Source organism: Vigna unguiculata, chromosome 11, assembly GCF_004118075.2.
Source record: "Vigna unguiculata cultivar IT97K-499-35 chromosome 11, ASM411807v1, whole genome shotgun sequence".
NCBI classification, from domain to species: domain Eukaryota; kingdom Viridiplantae; phylum Streptophyta; class Magnoliopsida; order Fabales; family Fabaceae; genus Vigna; species Vigna unguiculata.
This window is the reverse complement of record NC_040289.1, coordinates 19860736-19869013: the sequence shown is the minus strand read 5'-3', so window position 1 is coordinate 19869013 and position 8278 is coordinate 19860736. Positions and strand designations below refer to the sequence as shown.

General features: G+C 31.5%; 1 long non-coding RNA gene across 4 annotated transcripts; it reads left to right on the top strand.

Moving 5' to 3' along the window:
• The first annotated feature begins 978 nt into the window (after positions 1–978).
• LOC114168540 lies at positions 979–5313 on the top strand. 4 transcript variants are annotated; one of them, XR_003600692.1, is made up of 6 exons: positions 979–1384; positions 2727–2832; positions 2940–3029; positions 3548–3657; positions 4688–4743; positions 4950–5313. It is a non-coding gene; the product is annotated as an uncharacterized LOC114168540 (long non-coding RNA). The 4 variants fall into 4 exon arrangements; XR_003600689.1 differs by having other exon boundaries at positions 4688–5313; XR_003600690.1 differs by having other exon boundaries at positions 2925–3029; positions 4688–5313.
• Positions 5314–8278: the final 2965 nt, after the last annotated feature.

Genomic DNA, 8278 nt, shown 5'->3' with positions numbered 1-8278 from the left:
AAAATCATTGACAGAACAATGCGAAGACAATTTGGACGTCCAAATGTTTGATCTATTCACCATTACAACAGCCACTAACAACTTTTTCGATGAAAATAAAATTGGCCAAGGTGGTTTTGGACTTGTATACAAGGTAATAGTTTTGAGCCTAGTAACTAAATAAAAGAACATTGATATATATATATATATATATATATATATATATATAAATATATATATATATATATATATATATATATATATATATATATATATATATATGAAATATTAGTAGATAAGCAAGAGATTGTTGTAAAGACTCCGTAAAGAGCTCATCGCAAGGAGTGATAGAGTTCATAAATGAAGTCAAATTGATTGCAAAGCTTCAACATTGAAATCTTGTTAAACTTTTTGGTTGTTTACATTCAAGGACAAGAAAAAAATGCTAGTTTATGAATACATGGCAAATGACAGCCTAAACTCCTTTATATTTGGTATGGGTCATCAACAAAGCATAGATTTGGTTTGGTTGTCAACGATATAAACATATTACTCACATTGAAGATTCCATGTATAATAACCTTTTTGCTTGAAGGAAGTACTAAATATACTAGTTGGAAACTAGTGAGTTTTTCCTTAACCAACTGTGTTTTTACTTTTTGCAAATATTTGTGAAAGTTTCTTATTATAAGAAAATTGGCTATTATTTACGAAATATTTTTCATAAATAATTTCATTTTATTTATGAAAATTGGTCATAAATAAAATTAAAATTCGTTGATAAAACAAAAATAAATTATATACAAAAATTTCGTAAATAAACATGATCAAAATCTTTGATATAAAAAATTATTTATGAAAATAGATGTAAAAAATAAATATAATAAAATATATATATATATATATAAAATATTTAAAAAAAAATTACCTACGACAAAAGTTCGTACGTAAAATTTATATCATTTTTTAATTAAAAATACTATTTCTGCATATTTTCATTTCAGCCTAGGTTTAGGTTTTATATTTCTCTTCTCTCGGTCTCAAACCCCCAACCGAAGTTATTCAACTTCCGATCAAAAAGGTTTTGATTCTACATGACCAAGTCCGTCGCTGACGACATCGATCACCATCAAAGCCTTCGCCGACCGCCCCGCGATGTTCCCTTTTTCACTTTCTTCAAAAATCCAAACGTAGAACAAGTGGCAACAACCATCGTGAGAAGCTTCCTTGACCTCCAGTAGCCACCATTTCAACAGTCGCCGTGGCGAGTTCTTCATCTCTGACGAGCCTCCATGTGTTGTCGTCGTTAACCTTGTAATGCCGTTGGAAAAAGGTGACATCGTCGTCGCAACAATCATCGTTGTTGCCACCACACTTGGGGTTTCTCGTTCCATCTTCTTCTAGGGTCAGGCAACAAGTTCCTCTTGAACTATTGGAATACACAACTATTTTTCATTGATTTAATTTATTGAGTGAGGTTCGAGTTTCTGTTTTAACTAGTTTCTCAAGTAAAGAATTCGAAAGCGAGATTATTAAATTTCATGATTTTAGATGTTTATTTATTTAGTTTTTGTGATTCGGGTACCAGAGGATCGGTTGGGGCAACTATTGCAGCGGCATTTTTAGTTTGTTAGTTCATTTTCGATCTTCAAACAATGCTTCATTCTCCTACACTTGCACTCAAAGTGAGGCACTACAAGCAAAAACACTTATCAAAATCCAAAAAGTGTAAAGGGAAAGAGAAATCAAAGCAAGTGTAGTAGGGTTAGAAGATTTGGGAGTTGACTATCTAGAGCAACTTCTAAGCATATCCGATCAAAGTGCAATTCTTAGCTACTTTAAGTAAATCTTGCTCACTTTCTTTTTCTTTTTCCTTGATTTTTGGATTTTTTACATAATCAATAATTTCCAGCTTAGGTCTGTGTATGTATTATGACCTATCATTACTAATATACAAGTCCAATGCCAATTCTTTTGTGATGTTACCCAATTAGAAAATTTCTACAAGTATTATTTGATCCATTAAGAAAATGTTATCATTGTGTTAGTGGTTGAATCTTTACTACAACAATTGGGAGCATGATTTACATTTTGTCCACTCTGCTTTTTAGTTGAACCTAAAAAAATTGTGGAGATAGTAGAATGTGGAAGTTGTAGTTGGAAGGAGTATGTAGTAGTTGTAGCGGTGAGTGCTGTGCTAGAAGTGGTCGTAGTTCTTATCATTCATCAAATAATTGAGTACAGGTATTTATAGACCTATAGAGTATTCTAGAAAGTGCTAGTCACAACTTGTGTGAAATGTTCTAGATTTTTTCCTATGTAGAATGTTCTTGATATTTTCTTCATATCTTAGGCTTTTCTACTTTGTTCTAGAACTTTCATTACATTTCAATACTTTTATCTTAGGATTTTCTAGATTCTTCTAGAATTTGCATTACACTTAATAGGATTATACCTATCATTGACTGTGTATAAAAATTCCAGTTTTTTCTGTGTTTTCTTTTAATGGTAATGAATCATTGAAGTTTGAAATAGTGGAGTTTTCCTTTCGGAGTAAATACCACATGTTGTTAATAAAATTTATTAAGAAACTTCATTTTCTTCCTTTTTGTAGCTCATTTATGTTCTCTACAACCCAGAGGGATCAATGAAGCTCTATCAGTTTATTTTATTTTATTTTCTTTAGTTATTAACTTGATGTCTAATAGCCTAAAGAGAAATATTCATCCTTTTTTTTATTGCTAAAGGTCCCCTGTATCTGCGGACATCGTAGAGCGAGTAGCTTCCATGGAGAATGGCTTGAATGCATTTTCAGTTTTCTAGGGAGGTCTTGTTTGAATTGATGTATTGAAGGTTTTGATTATACACTTACAACTTTTACATCTTGCCATACAACTATTTAATTTTCAATTTACTCCCTTTCCTTTTCTAAATAATTTCAGCAGTCCTCATAATTTCAGGGTCTCCCAAAAACTTGTTTCACATTTTATGGGCCCAAGGGACTACATATTCATATGGTTCGCACAGAGTAAGCAGATGAGTTTTATCAGGTATCGTGGTTCAATGTGTTTTCGAGAAACCATTAGAGATTTAACTCAACACTGTTGCTTACATTTGGACTTATAATTCGTGAAATGCATGACTTGTTTATGCTTCCAAATTTGGGCAACTAAGTGTATGTTCAATCCTAAGAATGATTGGAAAAATAGTGTTGCTTCAGTTTTTGTGGTGTTATAAAAAAATTGAGAATTTGAGTTGTGATATTGATTTATTGCTACCAATTTGTAGCTTCTGCTTCTGTTTACTTGAACATTATTCCTGAACAAAAGAACAAATTTTGATGCTACTACTGCCACTATATTTTCATGTGTTTTGTCTAATTATTAGAGTATTAGAAGTGAATAAGCTATATCAATTCTATAATGTTATATAGATTGCGTTAACATACTTAGGTGGAATTTATAACTACTACTAGTTGTGTACATGTAGAGTTGCAGTAGACTATGAAATTTTCTGCTGAATTGTAAGTTTATGCATATTGAATGAGGGTTTCTCTTTATTGTCTCAGAAAGAACTTGGTGTTCTCTTCACTCCACCAATTGGAGGAGAAAATGTTGAGAGTTGGAAAGGACTTGAATCAGAACTTAAATTGGAATTAAAATTCGAAGATGTGGAAAGGTATGATCCCGTGTTAGTTCTGTAATTGGTAGCAGCTTTTAGAGGTAAAGCAAAAGGTTTTGATTTGGTATATGAATTTTGAAACCCTTTTTATCTCATTCTTTCAATTGATTTATGTCATTTAAGAAACAAATGGTTTTATTTATGCATAGTTGTTAAATATGAATTCCTCGTTTTTGTTGTCAACCATTATCAAGTTTAAATAAGTTTATTTTCCTACTTTAGTTTTAATGCGATTTACTATTTTATCTTACTAAATACTATATAGACCACTGGTTTCATATATATAATTATTAAAATAAGTTAATAATCTATAATAAATGTAGTTACAATGACATTTGGTTAGTTAGATTTATTATAAATTATTAATTTATATTAATAATTATATAATAACATTCCTTACCAAATTTATTAGTTTTAGTAAACATTTTTTTTGTTACATTTATTAAAATTATCATTATATATAAATTTTATTTACCGTAGTAATAAGATGATGTTAGGAAAATACTTATATGTTTTATTTCATATATGATAAATTGATTTTCGATCAACAAATGATTGAATTGCAACAACATTGGATATCTTTTGTTATGAATAAGAGATTCGGCACTTAGTTACTACAATCTAATTTTTAGAATAAAAAGATTCAAATATAGATTATCTTAACTTCAAAATTATTTTTAATTCAAAATGAATTTTGTAAATGTTCATCCAAGTTCCCACTTAAGTGTATGAAGTTTGGGCAATGGATAATATATTAATTAGAAAATGATTGATTGTGTGCCCTTATAATTCATAGGTTCTCCAGTCATTGAGTGCTCATACCAAAGTTTCAGTTCCTAAGGTTTTCTATTTGTACAACGATACAAGTGTTATTGGAATTGCATTTTATATCAAGGAATATTAGGAGGGGCGAATATTTATTAACTCTAAGTTACCGTTATGGTTTTCTTTCTAGTTAATTTTGTTTTCCTTAGTGATTACTTAGTCGTCATTGGTTTGATTATGTGACTTGGTTGTAAATAATCAGGGTGTGGCATCTTAGAGGAGGAAAGTAGTTTAAAGTTACAAACATTCACACAACAGGTTTTCTTCTTTCACTGTTTGCTTTGGGTTTTTGAAATATTAAACGATATTTTCTGCTATTAAGTATTCTAAATTGGTGAAGAATTGTAAAAGAGAGCAATTGGAGTAGTTTAGGTGGTGTTTATTATCAGGTTAAGATAGATTCAATTTGGAAGCTTAGAACTTAGAACTCAACTTCCATTATTTTTCCTTTTTCTATGGTGTAGTTAACTTGAAATAATTTGTTCAAGATGTAAGTTGAGTCATTCATTATTGAAGAGCTGAAATTGCCAATTGAAAGGAGTTGCACTTGGAACGTGTACCTGTTGAACCAGTGAAGACTACTTCTTGCTGCCAAGTTAGAAGTGAAAGAAGCAACATAGCCTAGTCCATTGCAACTTAAGACAGCCTATCAACTACACATTAATTCATTGGAACCGGAAAAGTCAATTGAATTGCTGACTTGCAATTGGAGTAATAAATAGTTAGGGTAGTTAATCTTAGTGAGATGTGTATGTAAAGTTTCTTTTCTGTTTCTAGTATTATAGTCCTATAAATAGAATAACTTGGCTTTACTTTTTTAGTCTATAAGATTATTGATGTAAATATTCTACATGCACTTTCATTTTATGCTTATCACTTTTCTATTTAATGCAAAAGTAAGTATTAAAATGAATTGGGGCATGAATATATATATATATATATATATATATATATATATATATATATTTATTTATTTATTTATTTATAATACAATTCAAAGAATCACAAAAAGCAAAAAATTACACGTGTAATTTTCTTGGAATTTGTTCACTTTCAGATTTTTAAATTTTTTTACCTCTTAAAGTAATTTGGATACGTGTCATCTTCTTAGGAAGTCTCAAGCATTTTTCTCGCTTTTCACCACACTCACGTTTTTCCTCTCTCTTTACTTCCTCTCTCTCTTCACTTCGTCTCTCTCTTCACTTTCTCTTTCAGGTCGTTTACGCACTCTCCACTTCTCTCCTTCCTCAAACCCTAGCCACCTCTCTGCCTCCGCCTCCACCTCAGTCGCTCTGTTTCGCTCTTCCTCCACAAACGCAACACTAAATAACGTTCTCCACCTCTCTTCATTTTCCCTCTCTCCAAGCCTACCCTGTTTTACGCATTCTCCACTTCTGTGCATCCTCAAACCCTAGCCACCTCTCTGCCGCCGCCTCAGACAGTCTCTCTCGGTCTTCCTCCACAAATGCGATCCACCTCCCTTCCTTCTCAACTTCATTCGACCTTTTTGTCGCGTCCAACCATCTCCACGATTCTCTCCATTCAAACCCTCTCCATTCGAATCGCACTCTCCCCCTTTCTGCCTCCTCAAACCCTAGCTACCTCTTTGACGCCGCCTGAAACACTATCCTCGAACCCTAATTTTTTTTCTTAATCTCATTCATTCCAACTTTGTTAACATCAATTTTTTTTTGCTTCTAACTCATTTTTTGGTTTGTTTTGTTTGTGTAGATGGTTTTTGTGCTTCAGACGTTCTGTCTCGCTCTTCCTCCACAAACGCGATCTATCTCTCTTCCTTCTCTACTTCATTCAACATTTTTGCCCTGTCAAACCATCTCCGCGATTGTCTTTACTGAAACCCTCTCCACTTTTGTGCCGCATGAAACCCTCTCCATTGGAATCGCACTCTCCCCCTTTCTGCCTCATCAAACCCTATCAACTTCTCTTACGCCACCTGAAAGGCGATCCTCAAACCCTAATTTTTTGTTCTTAGTCTCAGTGAATCCAACTTCGTTAACATAAATTTTTGTCTTCTAACTCATTTTTTGGTTTGTTTTGTTTGTGTAGATTGTTTTTGTGCTTCTGTGCGCCCATCTCTCTGACGCCGCCTCAAACGCTCTCCATCGCTCTTGGGTAATAACTTTGATCTCTTCACTTTTAATTTTGAAACCCCAATTTTTCATTTCTTACTCATGTTTTTCTTTGTGTAGATTTTTTTTGGTGTTCTGTACCTTTTGAAACCCTCTCGATGTCTCTGCTGAATCAGACACTCTCCACTTCTTTGTGGATGTAGACTCAAACCGTACCATTTCAATCTGATATGCTGTTCTAACTCATGTTTTTTTTTCTTGGTTTATGTAGTTTGTTCTAACTTGATTAACTCTAATAAGATAATTTCATCCTGACGTGCATTACGTATTTCAGTTGCTGATCAAATTTCTTTTTCTCCACTTCTAATGAGAATATGTTGTAATGAAATGAATTCCTTTAATATGTTGTATTGTTTAATTGTTTAATTCATGTGTTTTGATTAAACATGTCTTTCTTTGTTATTGATTTTCTGATGTCTAATGAAGAAGTTTGAGCTTGATCTTATTGTCCCTCAACTTTAAATGCAGAATCTGTTGCCATCTTATGTCATAAGATAATTTGTTGTTGATTCTTTATGAATTTGTTGTATTGATTTCTTTTGTTGTTGTATCTTTCATTCAAAGATCTTCCATAGTACAGTTTTAAAAATCTATTTTTGTGGCCTATTGCATGTTTTATTGGTTTCTATTAACTGAGAAAGTTGCTTCACTTCTTAATCTTTTTTATTCTTAATGTTTGCTCAAATTTGATGTGATTGTACATCAACTTTCAAGAAATCCCACCATTTCAGTTTTGCTTAATTCGAAACCCAACAATTGATGTTTATTTCATTTTTATGTTATTTTTATATTTTCTCTTACTTCATCAATCTGATATGTTGTTCTAACTCATTTTTTTGTTTTTTTTGTTTATGTAGATTGTTTTTGGGTTCATTCCTTCATTAACTCTAATAAGATAACTTCATCCTGACGTGCACTACAGATTCCAGTCGCTGATCAAATTTCTTTTTCTCCATTATAATTAAATTTATAATTGAATTCCTTTAATAAGTTGTGTTGTTTAATTGTTTAATTCATATGTTTTGCTTAAACATGTCTTTCATTGTTATTGATTTTCTGATGTCTATGAAGAAGTTTGAGCTTGATCTTATTGTCCCTCAACTTTTAATGCAGAAACTGTTACCATCTTATGTCATAAGCAAATTTGTTGTTGATTATTTATGAATTTGTTGTATTGACTCTTGACTTCTTAATCTTTTTTATTCTTAATCTTTTTTATATTTTCTCTTACTTTCCATTCACCTTAACTTTCACGACACGCCAAGATTTCAGGTATAATTTTGTTGGAATGCAGAAACTGTTGCTATCTGAAGTCATAAGCAAATATGTTGTTGATTAGTTATGAATATTGCATTCATGTAAGCAGAGACCAAGGAGTATTTTGTAATGGTAACTAACTTTTAAATGTAAGTCAATAATATTGATATAATGTAATCGCTTTAACATTTTTTTTCTTTTGTATTGTTTTATTGTTGATTCAAAGAAAGTCCATACTACCGTTTCAAAATTTATTTTTATTGACCTATTGCATATTTTATTGTTTTCAATTACATGAGATAGTTCATTTATAATATTAGCCGGATGTAATTTGACCTTTTATTCTTAATGTTTGTTGAGATTTGATCTGATTCTACCTCAACTTA